Below are 18335 nucleotides of genomic sequence, written 5' to 3' on the forward strand. Positions count from 1 at the left end.
GCATGGGTTTCCTCCGGGTGCTCCGGTTTCCTCCCACAGTCCAAAGATGTGCAGGTTAGGTGGATAGGCTATGATAAATTGCCCTTAATGTCCAAAATTGCCCTTAGTGTTGGGTGGGGTTACTGGGTTATGGGGATAGGGTGGAGGTGTTGACCTTGGGTAGGGTGCTCTTTCCAAGAGCCGGTGCAGACTCGATGGGCTGAATGGCCTCCTTCTGCACTGTAAATTCTATGATCTGTGATCTATGATCTATGACTGGAGGTATTCTGGCTAGGTTTGCCGATGATACAAAGATAAGTGGAGGGGCCGGTAGTATGGAGGAGGTGGGGAAGCTGCAGAAAGATTTAGACAGTTTAGGAGAGTGGTCCAAGAAATGGCTGATGAAATTCAACGTGGGCAAGTGCGAGGTCTTGCACTTTGGAAAAAAGAATAGGGGCATGGACTATTTCCTAAACTGTGACAAAATTCATAATGCTGAAGTGCAAAGGGACTTGGGAGTCCAAGTCCAGGATTCTCTAAAGGTAAACTTGCAGGTTGAGTCCGTAATTAAGAAAGCAAATGCAATGTTGTCATTTATCTCAAGAGGCTTGGAATATAAAAGCAGGGATGTACTTCTGAAGCTTTATAAAGCATTAGTTAGGCCCCATTTAGAATACTGTGAGCAATTTTGGGCCCCACACCTCAGGAAGGATATACTGGCACTGGAGCGGGTCCAGCGGAGATTCACACGGATGATCCCAGGAATGGTAGGCCGAACATACGATGAACATCTGAGGATCCTGGGATTATATTCATTGGAGTTTAGGAGATTGAGGGGAGATCTAATAGAAATTTACAAGATAATGAATGGATTAGATAGGGTGGATGTAGGGAAGTTGTTTCCATTAGCAGGGGAGACTAGGACCCGGGGGCACAGCCTTAGAATAAATGGGAGTCACTTCAGAACAGAGATGAGGAGAAATTTCTTCAGCCAGAGAGTGGTTGGTCTGTGGAATTCATTGCCACAGAGGTGTCATGATATTCAAACACACACATCATGATAGACACACCAACAGACAAATCAGAACACACAACACCACAACCAATCACAGAAAGATATAAAAGCACAAACACGACACCTGGTGGTCAGTATTAGCTGGAGACGAGGACCAGGACAGACCTGCTACACGATACACTCAGGGAGACAGCACGTGCAGAGTATCCAGAACGAACTGTATATAGGAGTTAAAATAAAATAGAGTTGTACCACATACAACTGTGTTGGCTCATCTGTGCACCAGAGCACCCAACACCACATGGTACAGGAGTGGATCGATACCTGCCGGCATACCTCAGTGTACACAGACAACCAGCAGTGCCCAGGCAAAATGATAGAGCTCCCGGTTCCGCAGCTGCTCCAGTGCCACGGCGATCTCCGCGAAAACTGGCGGCGATTCCGGCAAGTGTTCGAATTGTTCCTGGTGGCAGCTGAACTCCAAGACCTGGATGATAGCGAAAAAATTGAATTTCTCCTCACCATCGCCGGTGCAAGGGCAAGAGAAATGTTCACAAGGTTCAGGTTCTTCAGGAGGCAGCAAAGGTACGATTACCAGGCAGTCCTGGACAAATTCTCCAAGTACTGTGAAGAAAACGCAATCCAATCGGCAAGTAAAGGTAAGAAAAGCGGCAGTACTCACCTCGTGGCCGGGATCCCGGAGCCCGAATTCCCAGGGGCCGAAATCCCGGGCCTGAGAGAGGGCTGGGTCGAGGTCAGCGGCCATCTTGCTAAAGGTATCACGCTAGCACAGTTTCGCGAGCAGTGCGCAGAACCGGAAGTTTAGTTTGCGCATGCGCGAGATGCTGCGCATGCGCAGTCAAGAAAACGGCCATCGGTAAAGGAACAGCGATCTGAGCATGCGCAGTCACTTCCTACGTGCTACATACCGAGCGTCAGGATGTCAGAGGCCCCAGACCGCACCAATTTAAAGGGGAAACGTCCCAAATCCAATTTAAAAGGGAAACGTCCCAAATCAAAAAAACAAAAATCTGTTAAAGCTGTAAAACAACCTTCCCTCACCTGGAATGACAGCACATTGCCGCAAATTGACCCAGGAGATGAATTTGACCTCCGAAGAACCCTCCGACAAGCAGTTACCTACGCACAAGCTGATGATTCCGACCTCGAATACTTCGATGACGATCTTTACAGTGTTTCCGGGCCTCGCGAGCCCAATGATAGCTCCGTGGTCCTATACGACTATGACTCGGACGAACCTTTCGTGTTGCACATTGGCGGCCCCCACATTGAATCCGACACAGATGCGGATTCATTTTTCGGATTTGAGGATCTTCAACCCAGCAGATATGACGTCCCAACTTATCAGTGCCGGATGATGCTGCAGCCTGACATTAACAGACAGGGAGCGGTGCAAGCACGCGGAGAGCGCCCTGCTGCCACACAGAGCGTGGTCCACGTCCCGCTCAACGTTCCCGACTCTATGAAAGAAGACATGCAAGACTCCAGAGCGCAGTCCTCGCATGAACCAGAAGTGACTCCAGAGTCACAAGCCTCCACAGCAAGCTCGTGGGCAGACTCCACAATTGCAGAAACGCAAGACTCCAGAGCGTAGTCCTTGCACGAACAAGAAGTGACTCCAGTGTCACAAGCCTCCACAGAGAGCTCGTGGACAGCCTCCACGATAGAAGCAACGCAAGACTCCAGAGCGCAGTCCTTGCATGAACAAGAAGTGACTCCAGAGTCACAAGCCTCCACACAGAGCTCGTGGACAGACTCCACAATTGCAGAAACGCAAGACTCCAGAGCGCAGTCCTTGCACGAACAAGAAGTGACTCCAGTGTCACAAGCCTCCACAGAGAGCTCGTGGACAGCCTCCACGATAGAAGCAACGCAAGACTCCAGAGCGCAGTCCTTGCACGAACAAGAAGTGACTCCAGTGTCACAAGCCTCCACAGAGAGCTCGTGGACAGCCTCCACGATAGAAGCAACGCAAGACTCCAATGTGCGGTCCTTGCAGGAACAAGACCATGAGGGTCTAGCAACCTCTCCTGACCAACCAGCGGCAGACGATGCAAGTCTGCCATGCTCACGTGAACAGCAAGAAGGCTATAACAGCCTACCATGCTCCACTACACAGCAGCATGACCATGACGGTCTCTCATGCTACAATGAAGGGCACAGCGCTGAAGACTGTTCCAGCCCAACTGAAGACAAGCCAAAGGAATCGCCTCTTCCAAGCCCGAAGAAAAAAGGTTTATGCGCTGACCTTCAGGATCATTATAGCCGAACAGAGATTAATAATGCTGCACGGTCACAGAAGGATGCTGAGGATTTGCTAAAGAAATTAATTGAATGTTTAACTTGCAAGGAGCAGACTGAGAATTGCCAGTGTTTTAGTACGGATCGAAAAAATGGACAAGACATTGATCCTCAGGTAATGGAAATAACACAACCTGAATCATATCTACAGCAGGGACAAATGTCTCCCTTCAACACAACGCCGCAAAGTCCCAACTTCGGAGACCAGCAGTGAGTCAGTAATGACTCTTCAAACCTTGAGGGGAACATTAATTGCATTGAACCTATACACACTCCACTGATAAATGAGCAGAACATTGGAGCAAGAATCCTGAGGACACCGACATCGAGTAGCCAGATAACAAATTTAAAACCCGCAGCAGTTTCAAGTGAACCAAGTGTGCTTTCCACTAATGGTGAAGATGCAGATAAGGTCGACCCGATTATCCATTGTACCACACTAACCCCAGAGATTAAGCAGTTATGTCTGGGGAGTATAATGTGGGCAATTGAGAACAGTAAAAGAGAGACTGTGACCATGCCAGTCCCAGCAAAATCCGACCCAGAGACCATGAAGGCATGTACATTAGACAAAGATACATATGAGGTACCTGAGAAGAAAAGTGAAACGGAATGTTCTTTGGAAAATAGTACAATGTCGATAGAAACATTGGATCCTATATTCGAGACCATACATATGGGAGAATTTGGGGGTAATAAACAAGGTTCTGCAATGTCTGGGGGAAGATTTAAAATTCCAAAGAAGAAAAGCCCAAATGAAGGACAACGGCAAGACAATGACAGTCCACCGACATGGTGTGCACCACTAGATGAAAACTCTGACAATTTACCCAACCCTAGTGAACAGCAAGCTGCTAATGAGGATCTATCCACGGGATGTGAGACGAGTGACGACAGCATCCCACTTCCCATGCAAAAGGTGCAAGGTGACAGACCTCGCCTAGTGCGTACCGAGGCACTCGACGATCACGGTGGGACCACTGACGACTGCGGTGGCGGCGCACCGCTTCCACCCTCGATGGCTCGAGCCTCTCCACTGGTCGGTGCATTCCTGCATTTTCCGACTCCAGAAGTGCAGCTTCAGGGAATCTCGGCTGCCTCCAGTGAACCTGTTGGGACTCCGGACGGGGAGCATCGACGGAAGGCAGACCGGACTCCAGATGGGGAGCAGCCAAGCGCCGACTCTGATTCACGCACGCCAGACCTTGCTCCGGACGGGCGGTGTCGCGGCCTCGGTGATGGCACGCTCAGGGTGACGGCGGATGCCACGGCGACAGGGAATGGATCGCGTGGCAGTCCCACTGGGTCGGCAGTGGCGACCAGCACCGACGGTCCAAGACGGACACACCAATTCGCGCCATCGCCAGACGTTGATGCGAGCAACAATTCTCTCTCCAAGGCGACATGCTTCGACGTTTCTCTGCGGAGTCGCCCTTCCGGCACAGCAGGTGGCCCGAACCAGCGTGCACGGTCTCGGCCAACTTCCACATCTGGCACAGTCATCGCCTTGCATGATATTAGTGATGGTGCTTCTTCGATGGCAACGACCCATCGGCTACAAGATGCCGTCCACCACAAACATAAAAAGAAAAAAGACTCCACCTTGTTCCTGGCATGCAGGGCGGATGGATTGGTGCGTAGGAGCAATCAGCAAGCTTTGCGCCGCCTTCCACGCTCGCAATTGAACCGTACGCACACGCCGGATCCTCCACTGGTTCCCAAGGATGACTTCGTGGAGATGCCACGGATCATGCCCCTTCCATCGCCACCAGAACCAAACCACAGCCAAGGCAACACTAACAAAGATGTTGAATGTTATATTTGCACGAATGAAAAACCAAGCACTGCACGAAGTACAACAAATGGAAAAGTAGAGACTTCGGCAGCAGCATCACCTCCAACAGTCCAAGGTGAACCAGTGTGACCCCAAATCTCCACAGCTGAATCGGCTTGAGGACCAGCCTATTCTTGAGGCGGTCACCCATTAGACTGGACTTATAACGCTGTTCATACGTTCAAAAAGTCAAACACTTCTGTATTATAACTTGTTGTTGTTTATCGTTCCAGCTTTCGTCTGACCGGACCACTGTTCAAGTTGTTTTTTTTTCTCGCATTCATGTTTTGTTATGGTACAACCTTGTTAGTGTGACGCACCCGACATCGCCCCATGTAAATAGTTACGTCATAAACACACGCTGTACACAACACACACACACACTCTTAGATGCACTCACGACACGATTATATTTATAACCACGTAGGCACATATCTTTGTAAAAAGGGGGGATGTCATGATATTCAAACACACATATCATGATAGACACACCAACAGACAAATCAGAACACACAACACCACAACCAATCACAGAAAGATATAAAAGCACAAACACGACACCTGGTGGTCAGTATTAGCTGGAGACGAGGACCAGGACAGACCTGTTACACGACACACTCAGGGAGACAGCACGTGCAGAGTATCCAGAACGAACTGTATATAAGAGTTCAAATAAAATAGAGTTGTACCACATACAACTGTGTTGGCTCATCTGCGCACCAGAGCACCCAACACCACAAGAGGGTGGTGGAGGCCGGGACGTTGAGTGTCTTTAAGACAGAAGTTGATGAATTCTTGATTTCTCGAGGAATTAAGGGCTCTGGAGAGAGAGCGGGTAAATGGAGTTGAAATCAGCCATGATTGAATGGTGGAGTGGACTCGATGGGCCGAATGGCCTTACTTCCGCTCCTATGTCTTATCGTCTTGTGGTCTTATTTCCACGGAATGGGATCCCGAGGCCAGGGAGATTTTCTGGGTGACTGGGTGTCGTCGACTTACCGTAGTGGGGTGGATGAACCTCTCTGTGCTCCCGGAGTCAATAAGGCAGGTCGTCTCGTGCCCATCGATCTTCACTGTCGTTGTTGCGGTCACGAGGTTGCAGGGCCGGGACTAGTCCAGAGTGATCGAGGCGAGCTACGGCAGAGGCTGGGAGGCCCCGGGCTGGTCAGCGGTGGTGCAGGTAGCGGCAGGCGATGAACGGCCAGATGAGCAGGGGTCCTGAGGCGGCGTCCAAAATGGCGCCGAAGGTGGTGGCGCCCATGGGGCGCAAATGGCGGGGGGCATCAAAGATGGCGGCGCCCACGGGCCGCACGTGGCTGGCGATGAGGAAGATGGCGGCGCCCCTGGGTCGCACGTGGTTTGTGCAGGAACGCCGGGCCTGGAAACAGCGGCGACCGACCGGGCCTGGCAAACAGAAACAAAGTGTCCTTTCTTCCCACATCCGTTGTAGGTCGCGCTCCGCGCCGGGCAGCGCTGCCTGGGGTGTTTGTTCTGCCCGCAAAAATAGCACTTTGACCCCCCAGGGATGGTTGGCTGCCGTGCGGCGCAGGCTTGTGGTGAGCTGGAATCAGCAGCTGGTGGGGCCCACGATGCCTACGAGGGTGCCGCGCGGTAGGGGGCGTATGCCTGAACGTTACGGAAGGCCACTTCTAACGGGTTAGCGAGCTGCCTAGTTCCGCAAGATCAAGCGTACCCCCTTCCAGTAGCCGCTGGCGGACGTACGCAGACGTCATGCCCGTAACAAAAGTGTCTTGAATTAAACGTTCTGTGTGCTGGACTGCCGAAACTGCCTGGCAGTCACAGTTCCTACCTAGGATGTGCAGGGCATGCCGGAAATTGTCCAGAGACTCCCTGGGGAGTTGCTGTCTCGTGGCCAGAAGGTGCCTGGCTTATTGTTGATTTACTGGTTGAACGTAATGTCCCTTCAGGAGCTCCATCGCTTCGGAATAAGTGGGCGCATCCCGGATGAGAGGAAAAATGTCAGGACTCACCCATGAATAAAGAACTTGGAGCTTCTGCGAGTCCGAGGGTTCCTCAGCGGATGTTCGGAGGTAGCTTTCGAAGCAGGCTAGCCAGTGGTCAAAGGCAGACGTAGCGTTGGCTGCTTGAGGGCTCAGCTGCAGGCGATCAGGCTTGATGCGGAGATCCATCGTTTAAAAATCTTTGCTCAATAAATTGATGCACTATCAATTACCACAAAGACGGGAGTAGTGGAATAATCGAGGCTTTATTGAGCAAAGATGTTGTGCCTCCTGTAGCTGGAACCAGAATGGCTGCAGCACCGGCGAGCACACACATTTATACTCCGCCTACTGGGCGGAGCCAGCAGGCAGGGATTTACCCATGTACCTCTACTATACGGGCAGTGCCGTAATACATGTAATACAACTAGTGGTGACAACCACAGTTGTGTTAAGAAGGAGGTGGTCGAAGTCAGGATCCGACCATTCCAGGCCTCAGCCAAGAGGAGACTGTGTTGGGTTTGAACATGTTTAGGTGGAATGTGGAAAGGGGGGGGGGGGCACGGGTGGTGACAATGTGATCGAATAAATGCAGGCATTAGGTGTGAGAGAATAACAGAAACTGTGCTTGGTCCCCCAGGACGCCTGGAGACAGCAACCCCAGGATGTCACTCGGCAGATGCAGATCGCAAGGCCAGAACTTGGTGGGATGATTCGTGGGTTTGGGGCTCCAACCTTCAGAGACACCCCATTGTTCGACTCCTCTCCCACCTGGCTGTCATGATGATCCTGTTTGCCTTGATCTACCTCATCATCCTCACGGTCCAATTCCGTAGGTGAACAGCAGAGATCACGGAGCGCCAGGACATTGGACTCATGTTTACTGCACTGCCCCATTAACCCAGCCAGACCAACGATCCCTGAGAACTGGTACTTGCTTTGCACTGAGTATCCAGGTTGTCTAGTATATGACCTTTGTAGAACTGTAAATTCCTAAGGCCAGCCTGTTTACATTGATCTGCACCGTCTGTATGTCTGCAGTTTGTACCGGACAGTATTCCTCCACTTCTGTATCAGGTTTTCAATATTGTCCCACCTCTGCATTAGACTGCCAATTGTATCTTACAGTACGGACACTTCCATTTCTTTGACCGTATTAGGTCCGTTATGGAAGGTATATTTATATTTGTCTTTGTTATTCGTGTATTCTGTATTAGGGAGTTGTTCAGGTAGAGTTAGGGTCTTACCTGATGGACAGGTGACTGGGGATACATAGATACATAGAACATACAATGCAGAAGGAGGCCATTCGGCCCATCGAGTCTGCACCGACCCACTTAAGCCCTCACTTCCACCCTATCCCCATAACCCAATAACCCCTCCTAACCTTTTTGGACACGAAGGGCAATTTATCATGGCCAATCCACCTAACCTGCATGTCTTTGGACTGTGGGAGGAAACCAGAGCACCCGGAGGAAACCCACACAGACAAGGGGAGAACGTGCAGATTCCGCACAGACAGTGACCCAGTGGGGAATCGAACTTGGGACCCTGGCGCTGTGAAGCCACAGTGCTAACCACGTGTACTGCCATGCTGCCCTAAGACAGGGCATGTATTGGTCCGAGTGTGTGATCCACCACACTGCGCCTTAAGGATCAGGAGGGGGATCTGTGGACTTCTGAAATGGCCGCCCGCAAAGATACTGGGCACCACATGGACACGGACGGGCTGCATCTTGCAAATGTACAAAGGCTGCAGGCCAGATGATGCCTCGGGACATAGCGGTTGAACGCAGGAGGGGGCGATTCGGACCCTTGAGTCTGCTCTGCCATTCGCTCTCTCGCGAACACCAACGGCAACAGCGGTGATACCTTCACCAGCTGGGGAGGGGAACATCCACGCAATCCACAGAGGGAGCAGAGCCGGGGACACAGACGACCAACAACAGACATCCAGCACTGCCAGACGACAGGTTCCAGACAAGGCCATATGTGCTCTGTACTTGCCAGTCACCTGGATGTGAAGTTAGGGTCGTTCTTCTGTGTTAGTTTAGAGTGCAACTTGTATGTGTGTGTTGACTATATGTGCGTGTAATAAACTATTACCGCATTGAACAACTTGTGGTCATCTGTCCACCGTATACTGTGAGGGGCCGCAGATCTGCTGGTCCCCCTCCTGTCATCTCCCGCTGGCGGTGGTTGTGCGTGGCCTTCTCTTGGGCGGGGAGGGAGGGGCCGAGTTACGGGTGTGTGGGGGAGGCGGTGCAGGGTTAGTGCCAGGGGCACGGAGCAGCCGACTCACCCTGGCCGCGCTGAGGCGGTCGCACAATCTCTCCCTGCACTGCTGGCCAGTCTGGACGACGTTGCCCACGGCGCTGACCGCCTCTGCCACCTGCGCCCAGGCACAGCGAACGGCGCGGCCTGGTGGCCTTCCTCCCTGGCCAGGGTACAGGGTCATCCTTCTCTCCTCCATGCCGTCCATGAGGGTGTCCAGCTCAGCGTCCCTGACCGTGGCACTGCTCTCCTTCCAGATATCTTGTTGGCTGGGACGCTGTGTGTGGGGGGGATGGATCGTTTAAGTGCGGCTGCGGCGTACGAGTCTCATGTGCACCAATCACGGACCCGGCAAATCCGGCGCCGTTTCACTTGGAACTGGTTGCGTTCCACGTGGCGATGTGCATTTAGAGTTGCTGAATCGGTGCACCTGTTGCGCTGTTTTTGCTGTCATAAAACACCACTGTTTCCATGCCGGCGTCAGCACTTAGTCTTAAAGTTGGAGAATGCAACCCAGGAAGTGTAATGAGGGCTGAAGAAGCTGACACAGTTGTTGAGGATCGTTGGCTCTGTATCATGTTACAGTGATGGGGAGGGTTGTAAGAGCTGGGGATAGTGACAGAGACATGGACCGCTGAAGGAGTTGAAGAATGTTTGAGAGACATTTTTAAAATTTTTCCAATTAACAGGCAATTTAGCGTGGCCAATCCACCTATCCTGCACATCTTTGGGTTTTGAGGGTGGAACCCACACAGTCACGGGGAGAATGTGCAAATTAGAGTCGGACAGTGACCCGAGGCCGGGATCGAACCCAGGTCCTCGGCACTGTGAGGCAGTAGTGTGTTAGAGAGACTTGGTCATTGTGACAGGAGGCAGCTTGCACAGGTCTGACAGTGGGAGGGGCACAAGTGTTCAGAAGTGGGAGCACACTGAGAACAGTCACACTGCCACATGCCATTACTCCATTTTCATCATCGGACCCAGCTGCACTTCCTCGCTAGTCAAGACTGGGATGTGATTGGATATATTTCAGTGTGGTGTTGAACCATCAAGGTGAGGCTCTGCTCAATCCACTGTAAAGTGGTAATCTAATTGTGAAGGTCATTGGTCTCGATACACTCAATGCCCGGCTCTGACTGACTCTCCTGCAAGTAGCTACTCTTTCCACGGAAGCAGACATCCTGGCATGTGTGTGACACATAAAGACACTCATGTCTTACACAGACTCCTCCATTCTTCCTCAAGGATATGCACCTCCCCTCGAAATGCTGACAGTAGCACACACATTTCTCGTTGCTGCTTTGCAAGATACTTTCTCGTTGTCGAAAACTGAGAGTCATTCTCTGGATCCAGTTGAACTTGGATTTTTCAGCGTGCTCTGATGGGAAGTGTCCACTGCTGTTCCTGTCTCAAGCACTGCTGTTCCTGTCACAAGTTCATGTGATATGTTTCTCACCAGATGACAGCCCCAGTATTTCTAATGAAGGACCCACTAAGCTGTGTGAATCTACACCGGTAGATAGTGAGTAGGATTCACATCATGGTGCATCTTCAGAGTACTCGCTCTTGTGACATTATAGAGCATGTGAATAGTTAATGTCAAGTTACAATTAGCCACTAGATGGAGCTAGGGACAGTACTATAAAAGGCACTGACACTTAGGCTTCTGGAGGAGAAAGTGGATTAGAGGAGAGAGTGGAATAGAGATAGAAGAGACTGGAGTAAAGTGCATTGTAAAGCTAGAGAAGATAGAATATAGTTACAGTTATAATATAGAGATAGTGTTAGTGAGTGTAGTTTAATAATCTATTTGTTTAACATAAGAATAAGTTGAACTCAAAATCAAGTAGTGTAAATAAAATTAGTAGAGTTCATGAGAAGAGCTTCAAATGTCTTTGTGAAAACTACGCTTTCCATCCTGAAGTCAACCTCACAAAGATCATCACATGCTACCAGGTGTGGAAATTTAAACAATCACAACATGGTACCAGGAAGTGTATTCTTAGATAGTAAGCAGTAAGAATAGAGAGGAAATTCAAGACAAGAAGAAAGAAAAATCATCACACCGCTACATAAATCTCTTAATCAGCAAGAAAATACCGAGAGCAACATGGAAGATCTGAAGAAACCAGAACACTTCAAAATGTCCGGTAAACTAAGCTTAAATTGGAAGAATTGGAAGAAACAATTTGAAGTTTTTCGATCTGCCTACGTGCAAGAATCAGCTCCTGATCGGCATAAAATCGCGATCCTCCTAAATCTAGCTGGACCACAAGCTCTGGACTTGTTTAATTCATTTAACTTTGAAAATGAAGATGATAATAATAGCCTTGATGTGGTAATTGAAAAATGTAATCATCCCTGTGAGCCTCACATAAATGAAAACCTGCGTAAAACAAAAATGCTCAGAGAAAAGAAACTAACCAAAAATAGATGCTCCGAAAAACTCTCTCGGGAAAGTTGCATGAATGTTCATGACTCTTATAGTTAGAATGAGAGATAGTGTTAGTAAGTGCAATGTAATAATCTATTTGTTTCCCATAGGAATAAGTATCAAACTCTAAATCAAGTAATGTAAATAAGTTTAGTTTTGTTCATGGAAAGAGCTTCAAGTGTCTTTGTGAAAACTACGCTTTTCATCCTGAAGTCAACCTCACAAAGATCACCACTGCTCTCCTCCGAGATATCCTCAGGCTGATCCCTTATCATCTCTGTTGAGACATCTTCCGGATCTGAAGGAGATTAAATATCCCAATGTCAATCTGGGCTCCTGAGAGCTGGGCATCACTATCACTCACTGTGCAATCTGGGTCAGGCCATTGTACTGTCATAGTTCAGGCTGTTTAAGGGTTAATGTCAGGATTGTGGAATCAACAATTTTTGGTCTGTGCTTCATTATTTCCTAATCTTTTAATTTTGGATCAATAATAAAGGAATCTCTTTAACATCCGTTCTGTGTCTCATTTGTTATCAGAATCTGTATTGCGACAAGTCAGACTTTCTTTCATTATTTACAACAACTTGTGTTTATAGAGCACCTGTCACATAGTAAAACACCCAGAGGCACTTCACAGGAATGTTATCAACACAATCTAACACTGAGTCACATCAGCAGATATTAGGGACAAGTGACTAAAGCTTGGCCAAAGTGGAAGGTTTAATTCGACTTGTAAAGGAGGAGAGAAAGACGGAGACGTTCACATGGGGATTCCAGAGTTCAGGGCCTTAGGAGCTAAAGGAATGGTCGCCAAAGGTGGAGCAACTGAAATCGAGGCCGGAATTCTCAAGCCGTCGGGATTCTCTGTCCCTGCCGGCATCGGACTCCCGCCCGTGCGTTTCCCAGCGGCGTAGAGTGGCTTCAATGGGAATCCCAATGACAAGTGGCAGGAATAGAGATTCCCGCTGCCAGCGAACGGCGCGCCGCTGAGAAACACACGGATAGGCGACCGGAGAATCCAGCCCCAGATGTGGGAAAGAGGTTGGAATTAGAGGAGCAGAGATATCTCCGAGAGCTGCAGGACTTGGTGAGGCTACAGATTTAGGGAAGTTTGAGGTCAGTTCACTGGGAATCCCAAGACCTTGAGTGAATCCAAGTTAAATTCACTCAGATAGCACAGGGTTCACAGTTTTACAACACAAAAGGTGATCATTCGGCCCACATTGCCTCTGCTAGCTCTGTGAAATGAGCTGTCCAATGACTCCCACTCTCCTCTTAGGTTATCCTCATTGTCCTTCAGTTTCCTCCAGACTTTCCCAATTGGCTAAAGATTTTGGGGAAAGAGAGCTTTAGTGATATAGTGAGTAGATTCCTTTGGGAAATGTTGATGCCAATTGTATTTTCCAATCAAAACAAGAAATTGTTTTAGAGAATAACAATTTGAGGGGTATGTTCTTTGAGAACTTGCGTGTGATCTGGTTTGCTTTTGGGGGAGTGGGCGAGGGGTAGCAGGTGACAGGTGCCTTTGGGCCTATGGTTTCAAACGCTCTCCACCATGGCGATGTTCCTCTCCTTATACTTGGGTTTTTGTTATTTGTATGATTCACTCTCAGATTGATAGTGTTGCTGACTAGCGATAATTTAATGTACTTCCATAGTTACAATGCTTTGCTTGCAAATGTCCCCACTTATCAAAAGGTAACAGAGGGAGGTGGGGTGGCAGCACTGGACATTTGCAGTGCTGGAAGGGCAACATGAGTAGATTAATTTGAATATAAATGGCTCAGCGAGAAGGACCTCCGACATCAGGAATGCCAGAGAAGAAGCAGGGGAATGATACTCGTGGGGAATCAGAGACCATTTCCAAACCATCCCTCTCCACTGAGAGCAGGCCGGGGCTGATTAATTATTTAAACAACACTGTACCTGAATGGAATTCCATCTCTCTATCCCCATATACTCCATCTCCTTGTGGCAATTTCCACATTCTCAGCACTCTCTGGGTAAAAGGGTTTCTCCTGACTTTCCTATTGGATCTTTTTTGAATTAATATTTTTATTCAAACGAGGGCACACATAAACAGATAATCAATGAAAAATCCTAACACAATCCACACCGTCCGTCATTTTCACCCCTTAATACCCCCCACTCCCCATCTTCTGGCATTGAACAGGTCCTCAAACAGGGACAAAACCAACCTCCATCTCACCCAGAACACCCCCTCCGAGCCCCGAAGTGTGAGCTTAATCTTCTCCAGTTTAAGGAATTCTACAACATCTTCCAACCACACCAACACTCTCGGGGGCTCCACTCCAGTAGAATTCACCACTGGGCCATCAGAGTGGCAAAAACCACTACATCATCCCCCTGTCATGTTCTAGTGCTTTGCAATGATTGAGTCAGTACACCAAAGAATGTCTAGTTCATGACTAGTTAAGATTTATTAAATTGCAATAACGTGGGTAGAAAACAATACTAATACTGCTAATGAACTGTAAACTGTTAACAACTGGAATACGAGAGCTAATACTAAACACAACTATCCACGACGACTCCTCACTCAGACTCCTCGAGGTTGCAGTGTCATGTGATGTAGTTCTACTGCCACCTGCTGGTTGGAAGTCTAAAATATTAACATACAGAAGTGCTTGTGCATATCATTACATCCCCTTTCCTTTACATATTAACAAAAATATAATATACATCATTTCAACCAGTTATCATACATATGATATGCATAGAAAATGAAATTAAATGAAATGAAAAAAAATTAAATGAAAATTGCCTATTGTCACAAGTAGGCTTCAAATGAAGTTACTGTGAAAAGCCCCTAGTCGCCACATTCCGGCGCCTGTTTGGGGAGGCTGGTACGGGAATTGAACCCGTGCTGCTGGCCTGCCTTGGTCTGCTTTAAATGCCAACTATTTAGCCCTGTGCTAAACCAGCCCGAGCATAGGGTCCCAGGTTTGATTCCCCGCTGTGTTACTGTTTGTGTGGAGTCTGCACGTTCTCCCCGTGTCTGCATGGGTTTCCTCTGGGCGCTCCGGTTTCCTCACACAGTCCCAAGATGTGCAGGTTAGATGGATTGGGCATGCTAAATTGCCCTTCGTGTCCAAAAAGGGTGGGCGGGGTTATTGGGTTACTGGGATAGGGTGGAAGTGAGGGCTTAAATGAGTCGGTGCAGACTCGATGAGCCGAATGGCCTCCTTCTGCACTGTATGTTCTATAGCATAACAATTCAGATTATTTACAATTACAGTGTCCACTACAGATCCAGTCTGTCAGGCTTCTTTCGATGTCGCGTTGACCTTCTGAGCTTTTGTTGATCCGTTGAATCTGCTTGACATTCTAGTGGCTTTGAAGATGCCTCTGTTGGAACTCCATTACTCTGTGCATCATCAGGTTGTACACTTGATTCTTGTTCAGGTTGTGTTAGTTTAGATAGACAGAAGTTTTCACACATAATCTGCTGACAGTGAAGTAAAAGGTTGCTGAAATTTTAACAAAGCTCTTCCATCCCTTCTGAGTACCTGTCCTTGTTCTGTGATGACTGTGTAGGATCTCAGACCTATCTTCTGTATCACTTTCACACACTTTGACCAGCCATCAGGATCCTCCAGCCTTACGACATCATTATGTTCTAAAGGTTGTAATAATAATAATCTTTTATTGTCACAAGTATGAAGTTACTGTGAAAAACCCCTAGTCGCCACATTCCGGCACCTGTTCGGGTAAGCCGGTACGGGAATTGAACCCATGCTGCTGGCCTTGTTCTGCATTACAAACCAGCTGTCTAGCCCACTGAGCTAAACCAGCCCATAGAAACTTGGTTGACCTGTCATAGTATCTCTTCTGCTTCCTCTTTGGAGACTGCAGTTGATGTGTTATTTTGTGACTTGCTTGTTGATTTGAAAGACATGGCAACTTTGTTCTTATCTTCATGCCCATCAATAGTTATGATGGTGACAAACCATTGCTCAAAGGTGATGCTCGATAACTGATCAGATATCGATCAGCCTGGCTGTCCGTCGTTTTTTTAAATAATTGTTATACTATTTGTATACCTTTCTCTGCCTTTCCATTTGACTGTGGACATAAAGGACTGGATGTGACATGCTTGAAGTCGTACTTCTGCGCAAATTTCCTCTATTCCTGACAACTGATACATGGACCATTGTCACTCATGACAACCTGTGGAATGCCATGACGAGCAAAGATAGCTTTAGTGTGCATTATAACACATTTGGCTGATGAGCAGGATAACTGTGCCAGTTCAGGGAAATTGAAAAAGTAATCTACGACCAGTAACTACTCTTTCCCTTCGAGATAAAACAAGTCTATCCCTACTTTCTGCCATGGAGTGTCACTATTTCACCCACCTGTATTGTTTCTTGAATTTGTGTATGTTGGAATATTTAACATGTCGCACATTCCTCTACCATCCTCTGAATATCCTTGTTGATCCCTGGCCAATATACCGTGTCTCATGCTCTCCTTTTACACTTTTCAATTCCGAGGTGACCTTCATGACGTTTTTGTAAAATTTTGGCTCACAAAGACTGTGGTATTATTATTCTTTGTTGCCTTAGTAGGAATCCATTGGCTACACTTAGTTCTACTCTGATGCTGCGGTACTTTGAACATGACCCTTTTGGCCATCCCTCATTGAGATTCTTGATTACCATCCGCAGAGCTCCATCCTTTTTGGTTTCTGCCACTATTAGTTTTGATTTTTCATCAAACACCAGCAATGTCTCCGTTATCATATCAACATGCACTTGCACATCTTCTTCCATTTGATTGTCTTCCAGCACAGCTGTAGCTCTTAATAGCGCATCTGCAACTGCAATGTGCTTGCCTGGAGTGTATATTAGATCAAAATCGTACTGCTGGACCTTCATCATCATTCCCTGGATGCGTGGTTACATCTCACTTAGGTTTTTTTCCCCAATTGCTACCAATGGTCTGTGATCCGTTTCTACCAGAAAGGCCAGGTAGGCCATACACTTAGCTATGAAACATTTCTAAGCCATTAACTAGTCCAAGACAGTCCTTTTCAATTTGTGCGTATCGACACTGAAAGTCGGTCATGGACCTAGACGCATAGGCAACTGACTCTCCATCTCCCTGCTGTAACAAAACTGCACCTGACCCATCCTTCGACGCATCAGTCGAGATTTTTGTTTTCTTGGGTCGAAAAATGCTAGCACTGAAGCTGTTGTCAAAGCTGTCTGGAGAGTAAGCCATTCTTGCTCATGCTTATCTGTCCATTCAAAAGTATTCATCATCTTGATAAGTTCTCTCAGACATGTTGTCTTGGCTGACAAATTCAGAATAAATTTGCCTATAAAGTTGATCATTCCTAATATCCTCAGAACTCCTTTCTTGTCTGATGGTCATGGCATATTCATTATTGCCTGTATTTTCATTTGATCGGGTTGTACCGAGACAACTTGCCCCCCAGAAACATGATTTTGCTAACGCCAAATTGACATTTGGCTTTGTTCAACCATAGCCCATACTTCTTAACATCTGTAGTACTTTGATGAGTCGGTCGTTGTGTTCTCCCTTCGTAGAACTCCATACTATTATATTGTCAACATACACACAAACCCCTTGAATACCTTCCACAATGTGCTCCATTGCCCTGTGAAAGATTTCAGATGCGCATATTATCCTAAAAGGCATTCGAAGAAAACAGAAGCGCCCAAATGGAGCGTTAAACATCCAATACTTTGTACTCTCTTCATCCAATTTGGGTTGCCAAAAACCCTGCGATGCATCCAGTTTACTGAAGCACCTGACATTTTGTTCGTTATTTCTTCACGTTTTGGTATTGGATAGTGTTCTCGCTTGAAGTTGGCATTGAGGTCTTTAGGATCCATGCATATTCTTAAATCGTTATTGCGTTTCTTAACACACACCATTGAATTTACAAAATCTGTTGGTTCTTCAATTTTCTTAATGACCACCAAATTCATCATTCTATCAAGTTCAGCTTTCAACCGACCCCTTAATGGTGCTGGTACTCCCCAAAGCATGTATTGTGGGGTACGTATTATCCTTTAGTTGAATTCGCTAAGTAAATGGCAAGACACCGAAACCTCGAAAAATCTCTGGAAATGCTTGTACTATTGAATCCACCGTGCACATTCAAAGCATAGTCAGCACTATATACTCTCTTGACTAACTGAAGAGCTTCACAAGCTTCCACACCTAGTAACGATTCACGATCTGTGGCTACAACTGAAAATTTCACTTTATGGATTCTATCTTTGACTTGAACTTCAAGCTCACACACGGCTAAAGAATTAATCCTTTGACCATTATAATCTTTTAAAAATACAGGTCTGTTCAAAATCTTGGGCTTGATTCTCATCGCTTCAATATCCGTGATACTGAAGAGATGCGCTCTCGCTCCTGTGTCGAGTTTGACATTTATAAACATTTGATTTATGAGTAAAGAAACTGTCCAGTTATCTTTATTTACAGTTCATTCTTCATTATTACTAC

The 18335-nt window shown here is 47.5% G+C and overlaps 1 pseudogene; it reads right to left on the reverse strand.

Annotated features, from left to right (window-relative positions):
- Window positions 1-16726, reverse strand: part of LOC140409388 (uncharacterized) — an 84857-nt pseudogene extending 68131 nt beyond the window's left edge.
- Window positions 16727-18335: the final 1609 nt, after the last annotated feature.

This window comes from Scyliorhinus torazame, chromosome 3 (assembly GCF_047496885.1).
Source record: "Scyliorhinus torazame isolate Kashiwa2021f chromosome 3, sScyTor2.1, whole genome shotgun sequence".
NCBI lineage: Eukaryota > Metazoa > Chordata > Chondrichthyes > Carcharhiniformes > Scyliorhinidae > Scyliorhinus > Scyliorhinus torazame.